Source organism: Gorilla gorilla, chromosome 11 (genome assembly GCF_029281585.2).
Source record: "Gorilla gorilla gorilla isolate KB3781 chromosome 11, NHGRI_mGorGor1-v2.1_pri, whole genome shotgun sequence".
NCBI classification, from domain to species: Eukaryota; Metazoa; Chordata; class Mammalia; order Primates; family Hominidae; genus Gorilla; species Gorilla gorilla.
The window spans coordinates 61,482,027-61,509,807 of NC_073235.2; the positions used below are offsets into that span (position 1 = coordinate 61,482,027).

At 43.3% G+C, this 27,781-nt stretch overlaps 1 protein-coding gene and 1 pseudogene across 10 annotated transcripts in view; both read left to right on the forward strand.

Annotated features, from left to right (window-relative positions):
• The window catches only part of TANC1 (tetratricopeptide repeat, ankyrin repeat and coiled-coil containing 1), a 263,670-nt gene that overhangs the window by 12,396 nt on the left and 223,493 nt on the right, over positions 1-27,781 (forward strand). For 6 of the 10 annotated variants that reach the window (XM_019022527.3, XM_055379020.2, XM_031008670.2 and 3 more), the window contains exon 2: positions 20,210-20,319. The exons of the other annotated variants lie outside the window; for them this stretch is intronic. The gene's annotated coding sequence lies outside the window, so the exon portion shown is untranslated. The remainder of the gene's footprint in view (positions 1-20,209; positions 20,320-27,781) is intronic. 10 annotated transcript variants of the gene reach the window in all.
• Positions 22,166-23,679, forward strand: LOC101129376 (transcription factor BTF3 homolog 4-like; annotated as a pseudogene).

Here is a 27,781-nt window from a genome sequence, read left to right on the forward strand (position 1 = left end):
AATATCTCATTACCTCCCTCCCTCCCATTCCTGACTTTTCTGGGTTGTCCCATATTCTGAATTTGTTTCCTGTGGCAGTGTTTACCTTGTCCCATTGTTTCCTGTATTTCCTATAAACTGGAGGCTAGGTCTAAAAGCAAGATTAGAGTCAAGTAAAATATTTTTGGCAAAAATAGGTCCTAGACTAAGATTCCCCTCTGCACTCCCGACTCCCTCTATGATTTGAGAACAGACATTTAAGTTTAGCAATTCAGAGCAGCATGGTGAGTCAGACACACCTGTAATCCTGGCACTTTGGGAGGTGGAGGTGGAGGCAGGAGGATTGCTTGAACTCAGGAGTTCGGGACCCTGGGCAACACAGTGAGACCTTATCTCTATTGAAAGTGAAAAAAAAATCATCTGGGTATGGTGGTTCAAGCCTGTATGTAGTCCTTGCCACTAGGGAGCCTGAGGCGGGAGGATTGCTTGAGCCTGGGAGATGATTAAAGCTGCTGCAAGCGTATGATTGAACCACTGCACTCCAGCCTGGGTGACAGAGTGAGACCCTATCTTTAAAAAGTTTAGCAATTAATATATAGCTTTAAAATATATATATATATATATATATATATATAAAGAAGTAACAGCTTAGAGTTTAAAAATTAGGTTTATTAGTATATCAAAGGGATGCAAGTTGAATTGATTCCAGGTGTGTTTGGAAAGGTATTCTGAATAGTTGGCGTGGTTAAATGGATATGTTTTCAGTATATCTTGAGACTATAAACCATGTGTCTCTTGGGTAAAGTGGCCTGGGTGTTAAACGTTTTTGGTGGTTGAATTTTATTCAGAATGACAAGTATCTGAGTTGTGATGGTAAAATAATACTCCATAGACACTTATTTTTTAAGCACATTTAGGAATGTGCATTCTTTCTACCTCTGCTTGATAAATTTTTAACAGAATATTTTCCTGATAAATGCTTATGCTAATCTAAAATACAGCCATAAATTCAAGGACACCCTCAGGGTGATAATTTTCTATGTACATTGTCTTAGAAACCCAGACAAGCAAATAAAAGTTCCTATCATAGCTAACTTTGCTAACTTAATTTGCTATTTACATTTTTTTTTTCCCTTGATATCCTTCCAAGTGCTAGTTGTATGTCTGGGAAAAGTTAAAGGATTTTGTGAATCTTAATGAAGAATAGCTTAGTATATATAAAGAAGCTTTGCATGATGAATGGTAGCTGTCATAAGCAGCTCCCAGCGCATTCTTATATTTAATCCTTTAACCAGCAGGGACACTGTTTTCTGCATTAAAATTTGCCTGTTGTGAATAATAAGGTGACTTGGACAGAGTAGGTACTTTGTAACTATATTTAGTCCATTAAAAATATACATATACACTCCTTTTTTCTCCCCTCTTTAAAAAACACAAACATATAGGATATGGTAAAAAGGATGATCTTTGAAACCAGATAGACTTTGGTTTTGTGTTTGGCTCTGGCAATTTACTTGACCTGTTTCTGTGTCTGTAGAATGGGGACAATAATTCCTGTTTCATAGAGGTTATACCAAGGCCAAAGGCGAAGCCCTGTATGAAAGGCTTAGCACCGTGCATGGATCAGAGCTACCAAAACCAGATCATCTTCCACCTTCTCCTCCTCTTACCATATTTTATTTTATTCTGTTTTACTTTATTTGTTTATTTAGTTTTTGAGACAGGGTTTTGCTCTGCTGCCCAGGCTGAAGTGCAGTGGCACAGTCTTGGCTCACTGCAGCTTCAACCTCCTGGGCTCAAATGATGCTCCTGCCTTAGCCTCCCCAAGAGCTGGGACCACAGGTGTGCACCATCATGCCTGACTAATTTTTTTATTTTTTTATTTTTTTTTTCTGTAGAGATAGGATCTGCTATGTCGCCCAGGCTGGTCTCGAACGCCTGGGCTCAAGCAGTCTTCCTGCCTTGACCTCCCAAAGTGTGGGGATTACAGGCTGAACCACCACATCCAGTCCTTACCATATTTTATTCAGCATTCTGGATCAGTTGTTAAATTGAAGTTTTTAATTGTTCTGAGTGTTTTAAAACTTGTAAATTTTAAGGTACTTGTTACAGAAGTCGAGATAAGTTCTTGATTTCAAGATAATCTGTATGGGAGTTGGTTGCTTATATTAAAACAATTATATGCCTATATGAAATGTTTTGAGCTAACAAGTAGGACAGTTTTAGATGGTGATTTATACAGGAGAAGGAGTAAGAGTCAAAAGTGGTATTTTAGCCAGGCGCGGTGGCTCACGCCTGTAATCCCAGCACTTTGGGAGGCCGAGGTGGGTTGGATCACGAGGTCAGGAGATCGAGACCATCTTGGCTAACACAGTGAAACCCCGTCTCTACTAAAAATACAAAAAATTAGCCGGGCGTGGTGGCGCGTGCCTGTAGTCCCAGCTACTTGGGAGGCTGAGGCAGGAGAATGGCGTGAACCCGGGAGGCGGAGCTTGCAATGAGCCGAGATCGCGCCACTGCACTCCAGCCTGGGAGAAAGAGCAAGACTCCGTCTCCCAAAAAACAAAAAAAAAAACACCAAACAAACAACAAAAAAGTGGTATTTTATTATTGGCACAAAAATATTGCTAACAAACTCTGGTTTTTATGAAAATCAGTATTTAAAAAATCAGTTTTTTTACTGAGACTGACAACATGTGAAGCTCCTCAGACTTTTGTAATGTTTTGCTTGAGTATGGTTTAGAACAATACACTTTATTTAGGTGGAGTAAGTGTATTGTACTGTGCTCAAGTCATACATGCATATTCGTTTATGAAATAAATATTACCGACAGGAGAGCAGGCTTTTCTAGAGAAGAGGGTGGTCAGTGCTTCATTCAAGATCCTCACAGTGGAGAAACGGGGATTCTCCTTATTGCCTTTGTGCCTATTAAAGATGCACGCGAAGGTGGAATTAATATATCCTAAGTTTTGAACAGAAGTGGAGGAACAGTTTGGAGAATGCCTGGATATCTGTGGTCCTTGCATTCTTGCCATTTATGGGTAAACCAAAAAGTGTTGTCTTCTGTCATCAGCTGTTTCCAAGTCTTGGGACATTTGGCTTTGAATCTGGCTTGGACAAGAAAAGATCTCAGCCAGGCAAGGACTCACACTGCTCCTTCCCAGATAGTGCCTGTTCTCTCAGAATGAACTTGATTCCCTACAGACTTCAAGTCAAGTGGTACTTGAGCTTTTTACACTTTTCCTCTACCATTACAAAGTTTTGTTTAATCTCTTCCTTTCTGAAATGTTTTGCTTCAACAAAAAGGACCCTTTTAACTGTCCCAACTCTACATACCAAAAGTTAAGCCAGGAGGAATCAAAGGGTGTTAGTTCCCCCTTCCATCTGGAAAAAAGAGATGCCATTTCTAGGACAGCGATTGAGACCTAAGCCAGTGGAAAATGTAAAGAGACTTTACCTTCTTCACAAGGCTTTTTTGCTTCCTTCATAAGAGTGGTGTTAGCCAACTCAACAAATAGAATTTCCTTATGAGTTTTTTAAAGATAAAAAGTTACCATGAAGGTGGTAACTATTTGACAAATTAGAAACCGTTTTCATTTGTCAGCGGGTGGTGGAGGTCTTGTATTAATTTTTCCAAAAAATGTTTCTTGAGAGCTGGTCATTGTGCCCTTCAGGGTTTGAGGCCCAGTGCTGTGTCTCAATCTGAGGAGACAAGTGCAAACACAGTACCACTGCAAGGTGTTAGGCAGTGCAGGAGGAGGAGGAGTAGGGGGAGGAGGAGGAGTAGGGGGAGGAGGAGTTGACAGTGGCTGGGGAAAGCTTCAGGGAGGAGGGGGAGGAGGTGAAGGTGACTTTGCCAGGTGGGAAAGAGGGTGAGAGGCTTTCTAGAGAAAAGGAGCGCAAGAAGCAGAGGCTGGGAAGCATGAAAACACAAGTCGTGTTTGGGGTGTTGTTACTAGAACAGACGGTGCTTGGCATTTGGGTACAGTGGCAGGGAGAAGAGAGCCAGATTGCAAAGGCCTTGCATGCCAGGCTAAGAAGTGTGGACTTGATCCTGTAAGCAAGTGATAGCTGTCAAAGGTTTTTCAGCAGGGAGATGATGTAATCAGATCTGTGTGTTGGAGAAAAGCTTTGGCAGCGGTGGTGTGGAGGAGAGACTGGCATGGGGACAGATGGGCTGCAGAGCTCTCTGTTAGGAGGCTTTTGAAGTAGGTCAGGTGAGAGATGATGTTTGAGGCCTGAGTTAGTGGGAGGAAGAAGAGAACTAATGCCAGTTGAATACCTTTGAGTGTGCACTTAAGGTGAAGGTGCATTAGCTCATGTAATCTTCGCAGAAAAACTTTTCATAGGGTGCTGTTGTCATCCTCATTTTGCAGAAAAGGAAGCGGGCTCAAAGTAACCTAGTTCAGCCAGGATTGAACTTGGGTTTACTGTCCTGTGCCACCATGGTTTTTAGAACAAGATGTCAAAGAACAAAATTTCAACAAATGAAGCTTTAAAGATCTAATTGTTGTTTCTTAGGGGTCCATGAACTAGGCAGCACCCAGACTACAAAATAGGCAGGCGCTCTGCAGGGCATGGCTGAACAGCAGGTTTTGTAAGGCAGCTTGAGCAGGAGCACAGAGATTGCATAGTGCCAAAGGTGGACTGGTTAACCTCAGATTATTACTTCAGGTTACTTTCCTTGTGTGGGTTAAAGCAGAGGGGATTTCCTTATTTTTGCCAGCTCTGGTTGACTGGGCCCACCTTTTTTTTCCCTTTTCTTCCAAGACAGAGTCTCGCTTTGTTGCCCAGGCTGGAGTGCAGTGGCGTGATCTCTGCTCACTACAGCCTCCACCTCCCGGGTTCAAGCAATTCTCCTGCCTCAGCCTCCCAAGTAGCTGGGATTACAGGCATGTGCCACCACGCCCAGCTAATTTTTGTATTTTTAGTATAGACTGGGTTTCACCACGTGGCCAGCCTGGTCTGAAACTCCTGACCTTGCGATCTGCCTGCCTTGGCCTCTCAAAGTACTGCGATTATAAGCATGAGCGACCGCACCCAGCTGACTGGGCCCCCTTTGATTGGTTGTCGTGAATCTCGTGCTTTTTGAAAACTGGCCTGTTTGGAGATTTGACTATCATTTCTCTCCTGTTTGCTTGGAGGGTCCGATCTTACAAGTAAACAGCTTAGGTTTTGGTTTGGTGACGTGGAACTTTTGCATGAATGACTCCATTTGGGTTGGTCTGTTGGATCCTAGTGCAAGAGCTCAGTCCAAATCAGTGGCTCCCTATCAATTTCACTTAACAAGACGGAATGAGAACATGGAGAAGGAGTGCACATGGTGTATGATTTTTGGACTGGGATGAAAAGGAATACTTAGCAGCTTACTGAAGGTAGAGAGTTTCCAGGTGTGGCAACAAGGTATGGATGATGAACAATACTATAACAGCACTCTCTCAGGAGGGGAGGGGCAGAGTTCGGGGGCCATCTGGGATACCCAGTTGGAAATGCCCAGTCGGTGGTTGGAAATTTGGCATTCCTGTGGAAACTCTTTTAAGCTAATGATATACCTCCAGGTAGGCATGGACTTAGAATTTGTAGGAGGGCATGGGTAATGCCTAAGCATCATCTGGGGCACTTAATTTGGAATGCAGATTTCCAGGCCCTGCCCCCAGGAGGTGCTTCAGTAGGCCTGTGGTGGGTTTTGGGGATCTGCACTCATGTCAAGCTCCTGGGTTGAGAGTGAGACAGGTTCTCACATTTGAGAAATGTTTGGCTTTCCCAATGGCCTAGGCTGTCTTGTAATTTCACTTCCTTCAGGGAGCTTTTGATAACTCCTCAAAGAATAGGATGTTGATCTCTGGTAAAAAGCAACATCTGAGAAAATTGCTTGTTTTTAGGAACCTGTGTACATTCATACTTAATTCTGCCAATGATGCTTTTTAGTTTTTTGGGTTAACACTCAAAAGTAACAAGTCTTCAAAATTAGGTTTGTTCTGTTGTTTTAAGTGGACCTTTGGCAAGAGATTTCTAGTGAAGCTTGATTCTGAGTACTTTTCTCATGTATTAAAAAGAGGCTGGAGGAGGGAACCTGGGATGTGGAGAGTGAGGAGTGATAGCCTGAGGTTCTTGGTTTGCCAACCTGGGGAAACCCTGTCTCTACTAAAAAAAAAAAAAAAAAAAAAAAAAAAAAAAAAAAAACAAAATTGGTCAGGCGTCATCGTGGGTGCCTGTGATACTAGTTACTCAGGAGGCTGAGGCAGGAGAATCACTTGAACCCAAGAGTCGGAGGCTGCAGTCAGCCGAGATTGCGCCACTGCATTCCAGCCTGGGTGACAGAGCAAGACTCATCTCCAAAAAAAAAAAAAAAAAAAAGAGTCACTGAAGGCTGGGTATGGTGGCTCATGCCTGTGATCCCAGCAGTTTGGGAGGCTGAGGTGGGTGGATCACTTGAGCTCAGGAGTTCAAGACCAGCCTGGGCAACATGGCAAAACCCCATCTCTACAAAAAATACAAAAATTAGCCAACTGTGGTGGTGCACACCTGTAGTTCCAGCTACTTGGGAGGCTGGGGTAGGAGGATCGCTTGAGCCCAGAAGGTCAAGGCTACAGTGAGCTATGATCACGCCACTGCACTCCAGCCTGTACAACAGAGCGAGACCCTGTCTCAAAAAAAGTACTCAATTCCTTGAAATCTGGGTTGTAAACCTGATCACTCATTCATTAGACCATTTGCTTATAATTAGTCCTAACCAGCCTAGGTTCCCCTTCCCCTCTGTCATGCATGTCTTTTTCTCAGGATTAGAAGCTTTGAAGCCAGACAGACTGGGATAAGGTCCCAGTTTAGTCCCTTTGCCCCACTATGACCCCGGATAGGTTACACAGCCTCCCTGAGCTGTTTTCTGTGAATTTGGAATGTGGGAAGGTGGTTTTGGGAATGGAGTGGATAAAGTCAGAACACCTGGACTTGAGCTAGTGCCACTCTGAATCTTGGGCGGGAAGGTGAAGGCTGGGCACCTGCCTGGTTCATTCAGCACACATTAAGTGCCTACTTATTCAGCTAGAGAGTGTATTTAGGGTTGACTGTGTGCGTTGCTTTACATTACCTACCTTACTCTAATTTTCCTCCACAGTTGGAGGGGATTTTTGTGTGGTTGTGGTTGATGGTTATCAAGAAAAAGTGGCCGGGCGTGGTGGCTCACAAGTGTAATCCCAGCACTTTGGGAGGCTGTGGTGGGCAGATCACCTGAGGTCAGGAGTTCAAGACCGGCCTGGCCAACATGGTGAAACCCCCATCTCTACTAAAAAGTACAAAAATTAGCCGGGCGTGGTGGTGGGCGCCTGTAATCCCAGCTACTCAGGAGGCTGAGGCCGAGAGACTTGCTTGAACCCCGGGAGGTGGAGGTTGCAGTGAGCCGAGATCGGGCCACTGTACTCCAGCCTGGGTGACAGGCAAGACCCTGTCTCAAAAAAAAAAAAAAAAAAAAGAAAAAGTGTTTTCGTTTTGTTTTCAGCTTGTGTGTCTTTTTTGTTGGTATCTTGTTACCCTTGGGATAATTTTTGCTTTCTCTCCCGGGAGCAAGATTTGGGTTCATTAACTGCTTGCTGCTGATTAGTTCATTTTTCCAATGTGTGGGAGAGAGGAGCATCTTCCTTTATTTTCCCCTCCACCTTTGCCAAATGCCGTTACTACTTCCTGTTGCAATGACAGGGCTTCCCAGCTCCCAGCTTCTTTTCCTTAGTCCCCATCCTGTTGGGGAGGACACAGGAGAAAGTTGGCTTGCTCACTGGTTGGTTTACTCAGTCACTTAACAGGAGCCAATTGAGCCCCCACTCTATGCCAGGCTCTGTGCTAAGTGCTAGTCTAATTCAGCCCTCTTGAAGGCCTTAGGAGAGAGCAGGCATTCTTTCTTCCTACCTCATGGGGTTTTTGCAGGTGAGGCTCTGTAGCTACCCCCAGGTCTCATGGCAGGCTGACTGGACCCATGCTGCCCCAGGTCTCATGGCAGGTCGACTGGACCCCTGCCACCTCCTGCGGTGCTGCCCTCCTCATCCACTCCTTGCCCACTCTCACTATCGGCTTCCTAATAGGCATTTCCTGGGGCGACTGTATCTGACTAAAATTGGTCATTTTGTAGATCCTTTAGGGGTCCTGGTCCAAAGGTCAGTTTTAATGAGTGGTATGGGGACTGTGGAGTTGCAGGGTGGGGAGAGAAATGTGGACCATAACTGACAGTGTTCACAGGGGGAGCACACTGGGGGAAATAAGCCTCACTATTGCAGCTGCTGAGACTGCACGTCTAGTTCATTTTGAATGGCCCCTCAAAGATACCCCCTGAGGATGCTAAATGCAGATTTGTGGATGCTGTTGGCAGAATTTGCTTGTTTATAGTACTTTTTTTGGGGGTGCTGGGCAAGGTCGCTCATGCCTATAATTTCAGTACTTAGGGATCTCACCTGGCTCCACCATGATTTGGGAACAGGCATTTAAGTTTAGCAATTCAGGCCAGGCACAGTGGCTCACGCCTGCAGTCCCAGCACTGTGGGAGGCTGAGGTGGGAGGATTGCTTGAGCTCAGGAGTTTGAGAGCAGCCTGGCAACGCAGTGAGACCTCATCTCTACTAAAAGTTAAAAAAAAAAAAAATTCAGCTGAACGTGGTGGCTCATGCCTATAGTCCCAGCCACTTGGAAGGCTGAGGTGGGAGAATCACTTGAGCCTGCAAGATCGAGACTGCACTGAGCTATGATTGTGCCACTGCATTCCAGCTTAGGCAACAGAGCAAGACTCAGTCTCAAAAAAAAAAAAAAGAATCTTTTTTGTTTTTGGCCAGTTTGGTTCTACATTTTAGATTGCTTTTGACTGACTTTTTGGGAGACTATCGTGCCCTTAGAGTATCCATAATAATTATGAAGATGTCAAGTCCCTTAGGACTGCATGTTTGACTTAGCTTTCAGCATCAAAACATGCATCAGAACAGCATAATGGAAAGATCAGTGATTCTGGAGTAAAGTAGACTTGGTTTCAAATTCCAGCCCTCCTCTAATGCCCTTGGATAAATTTCTTCATGGCCTTAGTTTCTTCATCTGTAAAATTGGGATTTTTTTTTTTTTTTTTTTGGAGACGGATTCTCACACTGTCACAGGGGCTGGTGTGCAGTGATATAATCTCGGTTCACTGCAACCTCCACCTCCCGGGTTCAAGTGATTTTCCTGACTCAGCCTCCTGAGTAGCTGGGATTACAGGCCCCCGCCACCACACCTGGCTAATTTTTTTGTATTTTTAGTAGAGATGGGGTTTCACTATGTTGGCCAGGCTGGTCTTGAACTCCTGACCTCATGATCTGCCCACCTCGGCCTCCCAAAGTGCTGGGATTACAGGCATGAGCCACAGCGCCCGGCCAAAATGGGGATCATTTTACAAGGTGAGAAATAATGTTTGTACAGTACTTTTAGAGTAGCTCCTAGCACATAATAGATGTTCAGAAGTTCCCTTCTTGTTTGATTCAGCAGGAACTAAATTTTATCAAACTGTAGGCAGTTTGATGAATAAGATGTGGTTTCTATCCTGGAGGAACTTAAAATCTAATGGGCTAGGCTGACACATGAATTCATCCTGAGGAGGTTAGGTGCCAAGACCCAGGTTGAGGCTGGAGCAGAGCACAGGAGCATTTCCTCTGCCTGGAGGGTTGGGAGAGCCTTCTGGGAGGAGGTTATGCCTAAGCCCTGTCTTGAGGGATTGAGTAAGAATTCACTTAAGCAAGCAAGGTGGGATGGGTTGTAGCCAAAGCAACAGCATGAGCAATGGATGGAGTATTTAGGAGGACTACATGCAGTTGGGGGTTGGCTGGATGGAATAGTGTGAAGTAGGAATTCCTAGGAAATGAGCCTAGAGAGCCTGGTGAGTGTGAACTTGCTGGTGGGCCTTGTGTACCTTGCTGAAGAATTCAGGGTTATGGGCTGAGTGCTGTGGCTCACACCTGTAATCCCAGCCCTTTGGGAGGCCAGGGTGGGCGGATTGCTTGAGCTCAGGAGTTTGAGAACAGCCTGGGCAACATGGCAAACCCTCGTCTCTACAAAAAATACAAAAATTATATGGGCGTGGTGGTGGGCGGCTCTAGTCCCAGCTAGTGAGGAGGCGGAGGTGGGAGGATTGCTTGAGCGTGGGAGGATTGCTTGAGCCAGGGAGGTGGAGGTTGTGGTGAGCTGAGATTGCACCACTGCACTCCAACCTGGGTGACAGAGCCAGATCCTGTGTCAAAAAAAAAAAAAAAAAAAAAGTAGAAAAAACAGCAGGGCTAGAGATCAGCGGTAGTTTACAGATTAAAATACACTGTTACTGATTAATAATACTTACATGTAAATTTCCTGTTTTGATAGGAAGATGTAGAATTTGCTAGGAAAGAAAATAAAAATACAAGGAAAAATAATATATAAATAGTGTTAATAACATACTCATGCATTTTTACAGTGCACGGTCTGATTAAGTAAATTTTGGTACATCCATACGATAGAGTGGAATGCAGATGTTAAAAGAATGAGGTAGGTTTATGTGTGCTCTTAAGGAAAATTTTCCAAGAATATTATTTAACAAAAAATACATATGCATAGAGTATCTTTAGAAGTATATATAAGAGGCTGGGGAGGGTGGCTTACGTCTGTAATCCCAGCACTTTGGGAGGCCGAGGTGGGTGGATCACGAGGTCAGGAGATCGAGACCATCCTGGCTAACATGATGAAACCCCATCTCTACTAAAAATACAAAAAAATTAGCCAGGCATGGTGGCGGGCGCCTGTAGTCCCGGGAGGCTGAGGTGGGAGAATGGCGTGAACCCGGGAGGCGGAGCTTGCAGTGAGCTGATATCGCACCACTGCACTCCAGCCTGGGCGACAGAGTGAGACTCTGTCTCAAAAAAGAAAGAAAGAGAGAAAGAAAATATTGTAAAGAAATGACTAACACTATACATTTTCAGGTGAGCTGGAAACCAAGTGGCAGAACATAAAAATAACCTGTGCTACTACAGTGTCATAGTATTATGCATAATGCTAGATTATTTCATGCTTTGACAATAACAGCATTCATTCATGGGGGTTTTTAGAGTTTTCACCTTTCGCATACATTATTTCAGTCAAAATTAATCACTTCCATCTGTGCTCTCACATCAATTAAAATATTTTAAGAATTATAAATGTTAAGTGATGTTATGTAAAGTTTGGAAAGCGAGAGAAAAGAGTAATACACGTTTAGGCTGGGTGTGGTGGCTCATGTCTGTAATCCCAGCACTTTGGGAGGCTGAGACAGGCAGATCACTTGAACCCAGGAGTTTGAGACCAGCCTGGGCAACACAGGTGAGACTTCATCTCTAGAAAAAATACAAAAATTAGATGGGCATGGTGGCATGCACCTGTAATCTCATCTACTCCGGAGGCTGAGGTGGGTGGATCGCTTGAGCCCAGGGAGGTAGAGGCTGCAGTGAGCTGTGATCACACCACTGCACTCCATCCTGGGCAACAGACTGATACCCTGTCTCAAAAAAAAAAAAAAAAAGAAAGTGTTTAAGTGCAGCAGCCATGATTTTATTCTCTTCCTTCCTTCCCTTCTGTTCTTTGCCTATGCCTTAAAAATGTATAGCTGTAGCTAAGGTATACATGTACTTATAGGCTTTTCTGTGTAATATATTTCTTTTTTTTTTTTTGAGACGGAGTCTCGCCCTGTCGCCCAGGCTGGAGTGTAGTGGCGCGATCTTGGCTCACTACAAGTTCTGCCTCCAGGGTTCATGCCATTCTCCTGCCTCAGCCTCCTGAGTAGCTGGGACTACAGGCGCCCACCACCATGCCCAGCTAATTGTTTTTTTTTTGTATTTTTAGTAGAGACAGGGTTTCACCGTGTTAACCAGGATGGTCTCGATCTCCTGACCTCGTGATCCGTCCGCCTCGGCTTCCCAAAGTGCTGGGATTACAGGCATGAGCCACCGCTCCCAGATTGTGTAATATATTTCATGCATTTCCCCAGGTGTTGTGCGGTTCTCCTCCTTAGCTTTTTAAATAGCTGCTGTTTTGTGGAACATTGTGATTACTTCACTGTGCTTCACTTGCACCTTTACTTGTGTGTTCTCCATCACAGCCGCGTTAGTTTACTGCCTTCATGCTCATCTCTTCCTAGACTCTTGGGGCTGGTATGACCTCTTTGTCATTAGAATCAGGGCAGAGAGAAAATATTTAGCAAGTATGTCTGAAGGAATAGATGTTCCTTCTGGGCTTTGTAACAGCGTTTTAAGGTGTAGGTAAATATGAGCAGTTTTCAGCCAAGGAAAGGAGTCAGATTAAACGGTCACACAGCAGCTATGTGGAAGTGGGTGAACTCAAACTTCGGTTCAGTTCTCCTAACCCCAGCAAAGCACTTGGCAGTGTTTTGTTTTGTTTTTTGTTCTGTTTTGTTTGTTTTGGAGGTGGGATCTCGTTCTGTCAGGCAGGAGTGCAATGGCGCTATCGGCTTACTTGAGCCTCCTAGGCTCAAGCGATCCTTCCACCTCAGCCTCCTGAGTTGCTGAGATTATAGATGCATGCCACCACACCTGGCTAATTTTTGTATTTTTTGTAGAGACAGGGTTTCGCCATGTTGCCCAGGCTGGTTTTGAACTCGTGTGCTCAAGTGATCTGGCGTGAAACACCGTGCCCGCCTTTATTTTTTATTTTTTTTAAGGCTAGTCAAGTGAAGCAGTGGGAATGGGAAATCCTCTGTTCTTAAGAAATAAAACATGGGGGTCGGCTTTCTCTCCCTTGAACTTTCAACTCTTAAATTTTTTTGTTAAATTTTTTAAAAGTTAATTTCTAAAGCCATCTTCTGGTTTGTCTCAAGAGAAGACATTGCCTTTTGTCCTGAATTCTCTCCCCTGAACTTTTTCTTCCTCGAACTTTCAACCCTTAAATTTTCTTGTTAAATTTTTAAAAAGTTAATTTCTAAAGTCATCTCCTGGTTTGTCTGAAGAGAAGACGTTACCTTTTGTCCTGAATTGCCTTTATTCCATAACAAATAGCATTTGAATGCCTTCTGTATGAATGTATGTTCTGAGGTTTGGCAAATACCTACAGTGTTCATTTGACACTATCACTCTGGTCATTTAAAGAGTACTTAAAAATTTAAATCATTTTAATATGAAAAACCTTTCTCATTGTTTGGACCATGCACTAGTGCCCTAGTATCTCTAGTGCACTACACATATCTGATTTTCACTTTCCAGGGGGGGATTTCTATCTCAGGGTAATGGAGATTATAACTATCAAAGAATCCTAATCTTTTTTATTTCATGGTTTCTGAATCATAGAATTGTTTTGCAATTAACTATAGAAGCAAGAATCTCTTGGGGGTGAGAGGTGGTACGTAGGAGCAGAGAAGGGATATATAGGAATAGAGTGATCTATTTTATTTTACTATTTTTTCTTTATATTTTTTAGAGACAAGGTCTTGCACTGTTGCCTAGGCTGTAGTGCAGTGGTGCATAGCTCACTGCAGCCTCCAACTCCTGGGCTCAAGCAATTTTCCTGCCTCAGCCTCCTGAGTAGCTAGGACTACAGGCGAGTGCTACCACACCCTGCTAATCTTTTATTTATTTTTTGTAGATATGGGATGTCTACTTGCCTAGGCTGGTCTACAGTGCTTAGGCTCAAGCCATCCTTCTCCCTTGGCTTCCCCAAGTGCTGGGATTACAGATGTGAGCCACCACACCTGCCTAGGGTGATATATTTTAAGAGTACAAAGTAGATTAGTTGTCATTGAGAATGAAAAGAATCAAATCTAGATGTGCGTGTCTCATTTGAGATCTTCATGTTGCAAAAGGTTATTTTTGATTTGTAACTTTTTAAAACTTCATAATCAAGTTGATTTATTTGTGGTTATTGTAATACTATTTTGCCAAATCATAAATGGTTAACTTTACTGCATTCAGATTTGAGAATATGCTTTAGGTTTTAAAGTTGCAATCTTGACATCATGTATGAATTATCTCACAAAATAACTACTGTTTGGAGAAAGAACTGATCTGATTTCTTCTTTTCAAACCAGTGATACTAAAGGTATATTTAAGCCTGTTTTGAGTTTGTTGAAACATCACTCCAAAGTGGAAACATGGAAGGCTTCGAGCTGGACAGAGCTGAGTATAAATTTAAATTTTTGCCATTTCCAAACTAGCCATTTATGGGGCTGATCTTTGCCTTGTTTGTTTTGAGGATTAAAGGAGATAATGGGTGTAAGATACCTATGCCTTGTCTAGTTAAGTGTTCAGCAAATACTAATTCTCCCCCACCTGTTACAGTGAGCTGGGGATTCCCTGTGTTTGCATAAGGTTGTCCTGTAGCTCTTTCTGTATTTACATATGTGATCTAGTCTTGAAGGTGGCTGGCTGGGGGGGGCGCTCAGTTTTGTGTATTGAAAATTGCTAGAAACTGAGAGTTGGTTATTATATTGCCATTGAACTTTCTGTGTAATGGATGGTTACCATGTGTTAGTGTTATTCTCTGGTAAAAGGCACTTTTTATACCAGTGGAGTGTAAATTCCAATGTGAAAACGTTAATCTTTGAAAACCCTGAGCTAGGCTCCTGTTATCAGCCACTTGAGCGTTATCTGGTGCTAGAGGCTAACCAGATCCCATTAGGCAATCCTTCCCCTCCCTGTAGCACATTACCCGAGGGCGGGACTCTTGGAAACTTCAAACAGGCTCCCCATGGCTGTCATTGCTTAAGATCTCCCCTGGGTTTTTACAGAGTGGGATAATGAGAAACCTTCCAGACAGAGGGGCGGTCTTATACTTGTCTCCATTCATTTTGCCTTCCTTCCTCCTCCCTGCCTCTATTTAAATCTTTCCTGTTCTTTAAACCCTACATTTCTCAGGATGCTTCCCCAGACAGCTCTCAATTCCACCCTTCTGTCTGTATTAAACATATTAGCACTGACACCCACTGCCTTACCTACTGCCTTGGCCTTTTTGATGCTCATCTCGGATTACAGCCGACCCGAGGGCATCCACCAGCCAGCCTGCCATGCCCTGTGCATCTCTGGCCTGGCTCAGCCGTGGGTGCACTCTGCCTGGTCCACAGCAACTGATTCTGTTTCTTCTTTGTCAGATCCAACACTCTGTCTTGGAAGAATTCTCTGTAAGGTTTTCCACACAGCAGTCTTCTGTCTGTTACTTTTAGAAAGAAATGAAAAAAGTAATTTAAAAATAACTTGATGGCTGGACATGGTGACCCACACCTAAAATCCCAGCACTTTGGGAGGCCAAGGTGGGAGGACTGTTTGAACCCAGGAGTTCAAGACCAGCGTGGGCAACATAGTAAGACCCCCCAAGTCTGCAAAAAATACTAAAATTATTTGATAGCTGGGTGTGGTGGCATGTGCCTGTAGTCCCAGCCACTCGTGAGGCTGAGGTGGAAGGATCACTTGAGCCTAGGAGGTTGAGGCTGCAGTGAGCCGAGATCTCACCACTGTACTCCAGCCTGGGTGACAGTGACAGCCTGTCTCAAAACAAAAACAAAACTTGGTATATGCCTTCCTTAAGTGTTTTTCTTTTCACAGACATATGTTAAATAAATGCCATACTTTTTGCTGTATAACTTGATATTTTTGTACACACACAGTGTGTATTGTATCAATATGCATTCTTCTAGAAATGATTTCTAGTGATTGCATGTAATTCATTTTCCAGCCTGTAGGTGTAACATAATTTTTTCAACTATTTACTTATTACTGAATTTTAAATAACACTGCAGTGAACATTGTTCTAGTTTTATTGAATGACTTCCAGCAATTAACTGTGTTGAATTACTAAACATAGTAGTTTCTTTCAATAAATTTGTGGAATATGTTCATCTTATTAGTATCTGAGTAATTTACTTCGTGGTCCAGAACTGAGCTAGGTGTCAGGGATACACGTAGACATAAGTATTGTAGTACTAAGGATAAAACAATGTGTATACCAATAGGAAGGGATGTCAGCTACTTAAGTAAATAGACTTTAATTATTTAGATAAAATAGGCATGAAAGAACTTTAATGTATGCAAATTTATAAAACATCAACCAGCAGCTGTTCATACCTCTCCATGTGTGGGGTGTTGGGAGTGGGGCACTGAGATGCAGACTGTGGCAAAAAAAAAAAAAAAAAAAAATCTACCTGCTTTACAGACTGTGGGAAAAGAATCTACCTGCTTTACAGTTGCATGACATGGTCACTGAAGAGAGTGGGGACAGAAAGACATGGACCTGGGTAGCTTTGGAAAATGGTGTTTTGACTATAATCTATAAAAACTACAAAAAGAACTGCATAAACGCTGTACTCTAGTGGGTAAAGTTTCTCATGGGACACAGGTTGACAGTTCCAACACTGCTTTATATATGTACAAGGGTTAAACAAATAGTGAAGGGGTGGTGGATGGAGAGAGCCAAGTTTCCCACAGCTGGAGAGGAAAGTCAAAGGTATGCAAGGAAGGAAAGCTAGAACGAACCTTGTGGGACTGTATTAAAGTCAGAAACCTCAATGTGAACTTAGGTTTAGCTTGACATAGATACAGAAATAATTATATTTTAGTGTGTATTCATGGATTAGGACACACATGTATTTCCTAGATCTGTTCACTGAAAGAGCTTAGAAGCAATAACACCCCAGTATCTTGGTTCCTAAATTCCATTCTCTAATCACAGTAACCAGGACTCCTTGAAGAAATGGATAATTATAGGTCTGGGGCATCTTGCATTGTCAGAAAATAAGGAAGTGCTCATGAAACAAAGGATGTGGGCATGTCTGAAGGCCATACCAGCCAACCTCAAAGAGCTCCTAATAGCCAAAGCTGGAATAATTTGAGCAACAAAATAAATAATATGATGTACTGCATTATAGTCCAAGATATAAAATAAATATACCTGCACATAACTGTATACTGGGAGAAGAGACATCTTCCTTATAGAAGAATTTCGAGTAATGTTAGCAGATACCTCCCCCTTCACTAGCTAGGCCTTAGTCCTCCCTACACCTTGAGTGTGGACTGAATTTAGTGACTCACTTCTAAGAGACAGAGTATGGAAAGGTGGGGAAAAAGTAAATTTACAGTGGAGAAACCTGCCAGCACTACCTTGACCAAGTAATCAGAGTTTAACACAACCAGCAGTAAACCATGTTCAAACATGAAGAAAAGTTTCACTTTGGGAGAATTGCTTGAGGCCAGGAGTTTGAGACCAACCTGTGCAACGTAGCGAGACCCCATCTCTATGAAAAATAAAATTTAAAACTTAGCTGGGTGTGGTGGTGTGCGCCTGTAGTTCCAGCTACTTGGGAGGCTGAGGTGGGCACATCGAGCTTCCAGTGAGTCATGATTGTGCCACTGCACTCCAGCCTGGGGGACAGAGTGAGACCCTGTCTCAAAAAAAAAAGAAAAAAGTTAAAAGAAATGTACAGTGAATACTGACATACCCCCCACCTAGATTCTATAATTAAGATCATGCAATCTGGGCTTTATTACATATCTACCCATCACACCATCTTATTTCAAAAAGTATTTCAAAGTAAATTGCAAACATCAGTACATGCGATCCTCAGCCCCTACCCCCAACAGAAATTTGTTTAAAATGTAATTTCTACATTCTCTGCCAAGGTTCTTGTGCAGCACCTACCAGCCACAGCACAGTTGACGCTATGTGATTGTGCCCTGTTGAGCCTCGAGGCGTGTGGGAAATTGGAGAGGATGTAGGTGATGTAGGCATGCTCCGAGGTGAGCACAGATGTGTGTGATTGGGTGACCCACTGGACTGACGTGGATCTGTACTTGTGGGTGCTGGGGCATCATGGGATCTGTGAAGATCTAGAAAATAGCAGCTGTTTCCTGGCACAAGGGCGGATTTAAGGATGGCGAGAAGGGATGGTGAGTGAGTCTGCTCTGGGACAGAACTGAGCTACTAAAGTTGTAATAATGTAGAGTGCCTGAGCATTTATTTGGGGAGAGCCAAAGGCCTGCCTCACCATGCCATTTCCCCCTCCCCTCTGATCTCTTGGGAAAATAAATAGAGCGGGAAGAGAGGGTTTAGCTCAGGAAGGGGTAGGAACACTGATCAGCTCATCAATCAGGAGAGTGCAATTATGCAGAAAGGACAGAAATCACTCCCTGAAGGCCACAGACTTGGGGATTTGCCCAGAAGAAGACCTTACAGCTGCTAACAGTAGCCCTATTCAGTTCGGGTGCATAATGATTTTAAAACTAATCAGGAACCAAAGCCTGAGGCTGGGGACAAGCACAAATATCTTGTTGACAGAGCAAACATCTAGATTTTGTCAGATAGGAAGTTTCCAAGGAGGTTAGAGTGATGTAATGGTGTGCACAAAGCTTTCATCCTTAAACAGATGGACCCCCGAGGTACCATCTGCAGCTCCCTGGGGCCCTTCAAAATGACTTCCTATAAATTAAATAGTCCTAAATTGGTATCGAGAAATTAGTGTGGTAGCCATATACCAGAAGCAAAACTAGACAAAGGAAGGAAATTTCCATGGAGTTACCCATTTCCTTTTCCTCCCTTGCTTTATAAATAGCAAGGGAGGTTTATTATTTTGATCAACTTTCTTGGTTAGCATGTGAATATTATTGCCTCCCTCAAATAGCCATCCAAGGTAAACTTCCCTTTCTCCTCTTAAGCTGGGACAACTGCATTGATCCCTACCTAAGCCAGTGTCAGCTGGATGTTTTTCATAAACTGCCTTGCTATTTTGGGCATTCTGTTTTTGTTGAGGAGGAAGTAGTGGTTTTGTTTCTGGTTTTTTTCTTTCATCAAAGGGATATTTGTTCTGGAAGGGCAAGGGAAGGGGATGCTTCTCAGTCTACATCGAGGGAGAAAATGTCTGACATCATATGTAAGTGGCTGATGATGAGTCTTAATTGGTGAAACATTTCAGAACAGAAAGTGGGTCCACTGTACTCATCCTTTTATTTATTCAACACTTACTGGCACTTTGATTCGCAATGGACAATATAGCCTCTGTTCTCAGGGAGACAGACAATCAAAAAATAGCGAAGTAAAGTTTACATAGGTATGAGTGGAGTATTAGAGAAGCTGGGGCAGGGGGTTCAAGGAGGAGGTAATTTTCCTTTCTTGAGATGGAATCTCACTGTGTTGCCCAGGCTGGTCTCTAACTCCTGGGCTCAAGCGATCCTCCCTCAGCCTCCGAAATCACTAGGATTACAGGCATGGGCCTCCATGCCCAGCAGGAGGTGATTCTTGAGCTGCGTCTCAAGGGAGTAGCCAGGTGAGGTGGCAGTTGGGTTGGGGTAGGGGGGACCACCCTAGCCAAGGATGAAAGGTGAACCGGGTGGTGTGTGTGGGTAAGTGGATGGAGCGTGGGGTGCGGCAGGGAGCCGTGAAGAAGGTTGGCTTGGAACAGGAGTGAAGAGGAAAAGCCGAGGCAGGTGCATGTGGGTAAGTGGGTAGGCGAGGCACCGGGGCGGGAAGCTGTGGTGTTAGCACGTCAAGCCTGCTGGCTTCTGTTACCTGAGTAAAATGGGAAGAAAGGGCATTTGCTAGAGTAGGATGGAGGAGAATGACAAAACTTTGAAACAGTGGTTGCAGGGAGTGGGAGGAGGGCCTTTTAGAATATTCAGGGTCTTTTCGATCAGAGAATTCAAGTGCAGTGGCGTCTTTCTGCACAGTGATGCGATTTCTGTGGTCTTTCGGGCCCAGGGTGTAGGTGAGGACAAGCTGAGTTGTGTTATTAGCTCCCTTGGGTTTGGCTAAAGAGGAGGGTTGCAGAAAATTGAGGGTGCTGGCAAGGGGGTGATTGGTGGTGGAGTCCACACTGTGGGAATGAAGAAGGGGACATGCTCAAGGGACATCCGAGAGCAAGGACCTCAGGAGGGAGGGGGTGTGTGAGCCGGAAGGATAGGAGGCTGTGGTCGTGAAGCAAGAGTATGGAAATACGGCTTCTGACTGAGGTGTGACCCTGGAAATGGTTGGCCAGAGTCAAGAGCCAGGGATCAGAGCTTAAGTGTAGGCGTAATGAGAACATCTGCCATCACTGACCCTGCGCTGGACACTGCCCTAAGTGCTTTGGACTATTCATTCAACCCAGCCCCACAAATAGGTACTCTTATTTATTGCCATTTACAGGTGAGGCAGCTGAGGCCCAGAGAGGTGAAGTAATTGCTCAGGGTCATGGAGTTAATAAATGGTGGAGCGGAGCTTCTAACCCAGGTTGTCTCCTCTGCTCTTGTTCCTTTAGGAGCTGACTACTGGGCAGGAACGTCTCTCAGGAGAAAGAGTGGAAGAGAAAATTGTGAACTAAGGCCCCCTGCCCCCTTTTCCTGGTGCATGTGAAGTTATCAAAAACAGGTAGGTGATGGCTGAGGATTGGGGTAGAGTGCGGTATGACTGTGAGTAGTGACTCAAAGAGGGATGAATCTTTACATGAGGTTAGAAGAGAGATGGCCTGTAGAACGTCCAGTCTTTCCACCTGCCCAGAGCCACTGGTGAGCCAGCGCCTCCAGGGGAGAGAAGCCCTGTCAAAAGCAGAGATAGGGGAGTTAGTGTTTAATGAGTACAGAGTTTCAGCTGGGGAAGACAAAAAACTTGTATAGGTGGATGGTGCTGATGGTTGCAGAAGGACGTGCTTAGTGCTACTGAACTATATACTTAAAAATGGTTAAAACGGTAAATTTTATGTCTATTTTATCACGATGAAAAATAAAAACGTGGTGGAGGGAGGGAGTAATAATCACTACCATTTATGAAACCCTTTCCTCGTTCAAAATTGTCACTTATTAAATATTTGAATGTGTGCTGGGGATTTTGTTAAGTGCTTTATGTGTATTTTCATTTAATCCTCACTTTCAGAGATGAGGTAAACTCTGCTGTACAGATGAGGAATCTCAGGTTTAATCAGATTAGGCAACTTGCCCAAGGTCATACATCCAGAAATGGTAGGGGCTGGGCTCAACCAGATCCTCACACTCCAAAGCCCTTGCTTGTAATTGTTAGGGAATTGAACAGTGGACAGAAGGTTCCAGAGGCTGTGGGGGAAGGGAGAGGGGGTTGTTGATGGAGGGAGGACCTGGGATAGGGAAATGCTGGGTGAAAAGAGGAGGGTTGGGGATAGAGGAGCAGCTAGACCAAAGGAATGAGAAGTCGGATGGACAGGACCATCCTCCAGTGTCCAGACTGGGCATGTGCTGTCATGGAACTGGCAAAAAGTCCAAGTGACACCAACTTGTTCTCAGAAAGGGGCTGGAGGTTACGGAGAAGTGGGAGAGCCCAGCGTGGGGTGTGCCAGTGTGATCCAAAGAAAGTCTTGTCAGCAGAGGATTCTTCCCAGACTGGGACCTGTGGCCGGAGGGGCTGGCGGTATGGACAGTGTGGACATGAGTTCAGCCTGGGTGCCTCTTCTCATCTTCCTCCTGAATGCCATTTCTTCCTGCTGGCCTGCCCGAGGGGACCCAGGCTGCCCATTGAGCCTGAAGTCAGCAAGCTGATCGTGAATTTAGGTGCATGAATGTAGGGAGGGGGTGGCAGTGAGGAGGACTGAATATCTTTCTAATGCTGACAGACCAAATGCCAAGGGTGAGGGTAAATCATGACCAATTACCTGGCTTTGTAGATGATCAGCAAACTGCAAATATTTTGCCACAGATTTTCTTTGTTTTTAGCAGAATGGTATGAAATGCATACATGAGGAAATAAATTTTATCTGACTCCTTCACAGAGATTTTGAGGTTGTAACCTGTAACTTCTAAGGCGTGGCCAGTGGTATTTGTGATCCTCTGGGTGCAGATGTGGGTTTGTCTCAGATATTTGGGTTTAGTGAGGTGTTTGTGAGCTGCTGAGGAGGGAAATGCGCTCTCGAGAGTTTCTGTTACCTTCATGTGTTTACTTTAGATTCAGCAGGATTCTTTTACTGTCTTGCTGGTGGTTCTACAATCTGTGCTAAAAGCAGGCTGCCTGAGCAGTGCTTTCTGTGTAATAGAGGTGACAATGGAGAGCGTGGTTCTGTGATTATATAATAATTTTGAATAAATAAAAAGATGTCTCATGGCAGGTCCTATAAGGGCAGCCTGGAAGTGACATCATGAGGGATTAAGTTGCACTGCAGCTGAATCTTGCAGCTATCAGACATGCAGCAGTATGTCAGCTGTAACCTCCAGGTGTAAATAGACCTTCATCAGCATCGCTGGAAAGTGCTAGGAGGATCCAGAGTGCTGCGGGATGCTATCCATCAAAAGTCGTTTGCAGAACTTTGTTCCTGGCTGTGATAGGTTTTTAACCCCTGTAGCTGACTGCATCTGTGGAGCTTTTCATAGTTTATTTCAAGGAAAGGTAGCGGGTATATGTGCTCACTGGTGCCAAATTCAGATTGATCGTTTTACTGTCTCCTTTTCTGCCCCTTTTCACCAGCTAAGAAACAGGAGCTAGGTAGAATTTGCCTTAAAATCAAAACAGGACTAAGGTAATGTTAAGAGAAGTAGCAAAGTAGCCCTTTGTTTTGGGAAATAGTAATGGCTAACCTTATAATGACTAGTTACCTTCTGTGCTTTCTTGGAATTACCTAACAGGATGCTTAGGAACAGGATTGTGTCTTTTATTCACTGCCATATCCCTCAGCCAGAAACAGTGCCTGGCTTTTACTAGGCACTCTAATAAATGAACTTCATGCAGATTAGGATTCTAAAGCACAGAGAGGTTAAATTGCCTGCCCGAGGCTACACAGTTAATGGGTTGGATTCCTTAACAACTGGTAGAGGCATAAAATGGAAGTCACAGAAAATAAAGTTTTCCCTTCAGAAGCTCTTCATTAACAATATTTGGGTTGGAGTTCAGATGTGCGCTCCCAGGATAGGCTGCCCCGGAGAGGGAGAGGCGGGGTCAGCTGTATCACGTGGATCTGCTCCAGCCGCCGCTGCCGCACTCGTCGTCTTTCTCTGTCTCGGCTGAGGCAGCCATCTTGCTCTTGCCGCGTGCTGGTGTTGGAGGACCCTCCCTGCTTCAGATTTACCAACAGCATGAATCAAGAAAAGTTAGCCAAACTTCAGGCTCAGGTCCAGATAGGGGGCAAGGGTCTCGCAGAAAGAAGAAGGTGGTACATAGAACAGCCACAGCTGATGACAAAAAGCTTCAGAGTTCTCTAAAAAAACTGGCTGTGAATAATATAGCTGGTATTGAAGAGGTGAACATGATTAAAGATGATGGGACAGTTATTCATTCCAACAATCCCAAAGTCCAAGCTTCCCTTTCTGCTAATACCTTTGCAATTACTGGTCATGCAGAAGCCAAACCAATCACAGAAATGCTTCCTGGAATATTAAGTCAGCTTGGTGCTGACAGTTTAACAAGCCTTAGGAAGTTAGCTGAACAGTTCCTACGGCAAGTCTTGGACAGTAAAGCACCAAAACCAGAAGACATTGATGAGGAAGATGATGATGTTCCAGATCTTGTAGAAAATTTTGATGAGGCATCAAAGAATGAAGCTAACTAAAAGTTTGGTTTTTGGAAGCTGGCATGGACTAGATTTAACAAATCAGCTATGTGGTTCCAAAGTTTTACAGACACAGAGAACATCACCTGTTACTAGTTCAGTAATATAAATATTTTCTATATTAATAATGCTGTTTGTTCAGCATTTTTCAGTCATTTGATTTTGCATTTTTCACTTCCTCCCAGGATATTTTTTTGGTCAAAATATGAAGTATTGGTGCAGTTTGAGGGTGTTTTGGTTTTTGATTCCTGGTTTTTTTGTTTTTTGTTTGGGGTATTTTTGGTGTATGTATGTTTATGTGTGTGGGTATGTGTGTATATAGTGGAGAGCAAATTGGAAAACAGTTCTATTTATCCTCCTCCCTCCCCAGTAGAAATAAAAAAAATCTTTACAAAAAAAAAAACAAACAAAAAAAACAATATTTCCCGAGACCAGCTCAGTTGTGGAGACCCTAACCCAGTGGTGCTAGAGGAATTAAAGACAGACAGACAGACAGACACACACACAAATATAGGGTGTGGAGTCGGAAATCAGGGGTCTCACAGCCTTCAGAGCTGAGAGCCCTGAACAGTGATTTACCCACATATTTATTGACAGCAAGCCAGTGATAAGCATTGTTTCTATAGATTATAGATTAACTAAATGCATTTCTTACGAGAAATAAAGCAATGGGCCGAAACAAAGGGATGGGTCTGGCTAGTTATCTGCAGCAGGAACATGTCCTTAAGGCACAGATCACTCATGCTATTGTTTGTGGTTCAGGAACAGCTTTAAGTGGTTTTCTGCTCTGGGTGGGCCAGTTGTTCCTTGCCCTCATTCCGGTAAACCCACAACCTTCAGCATGGGTGTCATGGCCATCACACACGTTACAGTGCTGCAGAGATTTTGTTTATGGTCAGTTTTGGGGCCAGTTTATGGCCAGATTTGGGGGCCTGTTCCCAACAATATTGACCATGGTTTTAGAGGAGGCTTGAATAAAACTAAAGGCCAGGTGTGGTGGCTTATGCCTATAATCCCCGCACTTCGGGAGGCTGAGGCAGGTGGATTGCTTGACCTCTGGAGTTTGAGACCAGCCTGGGCAACATGGCGAAACCCCATCTCTACAAAAGTTACAAAAATTAGCTGGACATGGTGGCTTGTGCCTATAGTGCAAGCTACTGAGGCTGAGGTGGGAGGATCACCTGAGCCCAGGAGGCGGAGATTGCAGTGAGCTGAGATCACACCACTGCACTCCAACCTGGGTGAAAGAGTAAGACCTTGTCTCAAAAAAAAGTAAAATTTCTGTATCTATTAATGCTAGTTTTTATAATTCATTTTATTAAAAATAAATATAATTTTATGATATAATTTTATAATTTTGTTATGAGGATTAAATGAGAAAGAACTTAGAACAGTCTGTACCATGTAAGTGCTATACATGTTTGAAAATTTGCCTGGTCTATTCTGAGACCACTACAAAAACAAAATTGAAAAAAAAAAAAAAAAGAAAATTGTCCTTGAATGTCATTTATTTTTTAGGATATTTGATGGCTTACTTGGTTTTAATTTTTAAGTAAAGGCCAAAAAATTTTTTTTTAAACTATGGAGATGTCTTTAAGACTAGACCTGAATAAGAAAATGTAATTCAAGATACAACAGGAAGGCCAAATGAGGTCTGATTTTTAGTAATTAGAATGTTATGGCCGGGCGCAGTGACTTACACCTGTAATCCCAACACCTTGGGAGGCCGAGGCCCATGGATTGCTTGAGTCCAGGAGTTCGAGACCGGCCCTGGCTAACATGGTAAAACCCCCGTCTCTACTAAAAATACAAAAATTAGCCAGGAGTGGTGGTGCACACCTGTAGTCCCAGCTACTCCGGAGGCTGAGGCAGAAGATCGCTTGAAACTGGGAGGCGGAGGTTGCAGTGAGCCGAGATGGTGCTGCTGCACTCCAGCCTGGGTGACAGAGTGAGACTTAGTCTCAAAAAAAAAAAAAAAAAAAAAGATTGTCACATTACAATCTGAACACTACATTAATACAAAATATTTTATAAACCAAACAACTAGAATACAAACTTTTAGTAGGAATTATCCACACAGGACCAAGAAAAGTATATTAGGAGAAAGCGTTATTGTTTGGTACAGTAGTCTTTAAACATTTTTCACTTTACAATCCTTTAAGTAAAATACTTTTTGCTCATACCTGCAACATTTGTAAATTTATAATTACACATTGTTTACTAAAGCTATTTCCATTATAAAATATACAAAAACAAATAATGAGACAAGTAAACATGACTACAAATTTCAGTATTTTCTTTCTATACCCCTAGAGATCATCTTTTACTCTCTTTTAAGACATCTGGTTTAGAAAGAGTAATCTAGAAGAGGAGACCCACAGCATTTTTTGAAGGAGAGTTTATTATTTCTTTGGAGTTATATGTAGATGGGATATTGACAGAAAGGTATATTGTTAGACAGATTGAATGTAGGATGTTTGGGGAGTAAACCAGAAAGCTATCCCTGGCCATCTGTCTAAAAATATTGGTGAGGTATCACAAATCAAACTCCTAAGGATTAAAGTGTCCCATTAGAATTTCCAAATCATTTCCTCGTAACTGACAATAATAATGCTGTGCACTCTGGAATAGGGGAAAAATATAGTTCTTACACAGGTATGCAAAATTGCTTTTAAATTTGAAAGGTATTACAACAACAGTCATGCACCATATAACATTTAGGTCAACGACAGACCACATATACAATGGTGGTCCCATAAGTTTATATTGGAGCTGCCCTATACAGCTGTACTGTTCTTTATCTTTAATACTGTTTTTTTGTTTTTTTTGTTTTTTTTTTTTTTTGAGACAGAGTTTTGCTCTTGTTGCCGAGGCTGCATTGCAATGGTGCGATCTCGGCTCACCGCAACCACCGCCTCCCCTGGTTCAAGCGATTCTTCTGCCTCAGCCTCCCTAGTAGCTGGGATTACAGGCTTGCGCCACCACATCCAACTAATTTTGTATCTTTAATAGAGACAGGGTTTTTCCATGTTGGTCAGGCTGGTCTTGAACTCCTGACCTCAGGTGATCCGCCCACCTTGGCCTCCCAAAGTGCTGGGATTGCAGGCATGAGCCACCACACCTGGCCATATACTGTGTTTTTACTGTCCCCTTTCTATGTTTAGATGTATAAGTACTTACTATTGTTTTACAGTTGCCTACAGTATTCACTACAGTAGCATGCTGTATGGTTTTGTATCCTAGGATCAATAGTCTCTACCACAGAGCCTAGGTATATAGTAGGCTGTCCCATCTAGGTTTGTGTAAGTACACTCTGTGATGTTCATACGGCAAAATCTCCTGACACATTTCTCAGAATGTATCCTCGTTGATAAGTGATGCGTAACTGTTTTCCTGAACGGAATGGTAAGGAGGCCAGGTTAATCTTTCAGAAGTGAAGAAATGGAGAGGAGATGAAATCCCTGGACTTAATGTGGACAAGAGCGGTGGGGGGTAGATAGCTGAGTAGTGAGGAGACTTGGCTCAAGGGCCCCCAAACAGACCAGGGTGGAGGTGGCCGAAAACTGTGACAGGGCAGGTGCAGAGCCTAAAGTGGGGTGCTTGCCCTCATTATTGTGGAATATTTGCTGGTACATTAATCTTAGTTTCTTCACAAATTAACATTTTCTAAGATTGTCAATCCTTTACATGTTTCTGGACATAAAATATCACTTGAAGAGAGATTATCAAGTTAAACTGGATCAATTGAAAAATTTGCCCCTGTGGATCAAATTCAAATTTTTTGAGTGGTTTTATTTTTGAGAAAATTTTTATTTCAAGAGAAAGTAGCAACTATTGTTACTGGAATTTCAGCTTATGCTGTGATTAATATCTGTTATACAATTGCTGTTGCAAACTATGCAAGCATTACTTTGAACTGCATCTGATACAGTTTGGTAGTCCAGGTCATTACTTGCAAATTGATGAGTCCTGTAGCCATAAAATCAAGTATCACAGCTGTGCCCTATTGAGGGAAATATGGGCTTTTGGTGTAAGCCATCAACGAGCTGTTGATTATTTGGAAATTATTGGTGACAGTTCTGCCCAAACTTTGCTGCCTATTTTGCAGGCATAGGTTTGCTGCTATTCATGGGCTGCATAAAATAACATTCAGCCTTTCCTTGGTTTCCAACATGCTCAGGTTAACCATAATGATTCAACGTTCACTTCCTGTTGCCTTTTGGTGTGCATACCCAAAACGTCGAATCTTATTGGAAAAACAAATGTAAAGCAAAGTGCGAGACCATGAGAGGAGTTTTTCTTGATATGCTAGACTCATAGTTGTCTGAA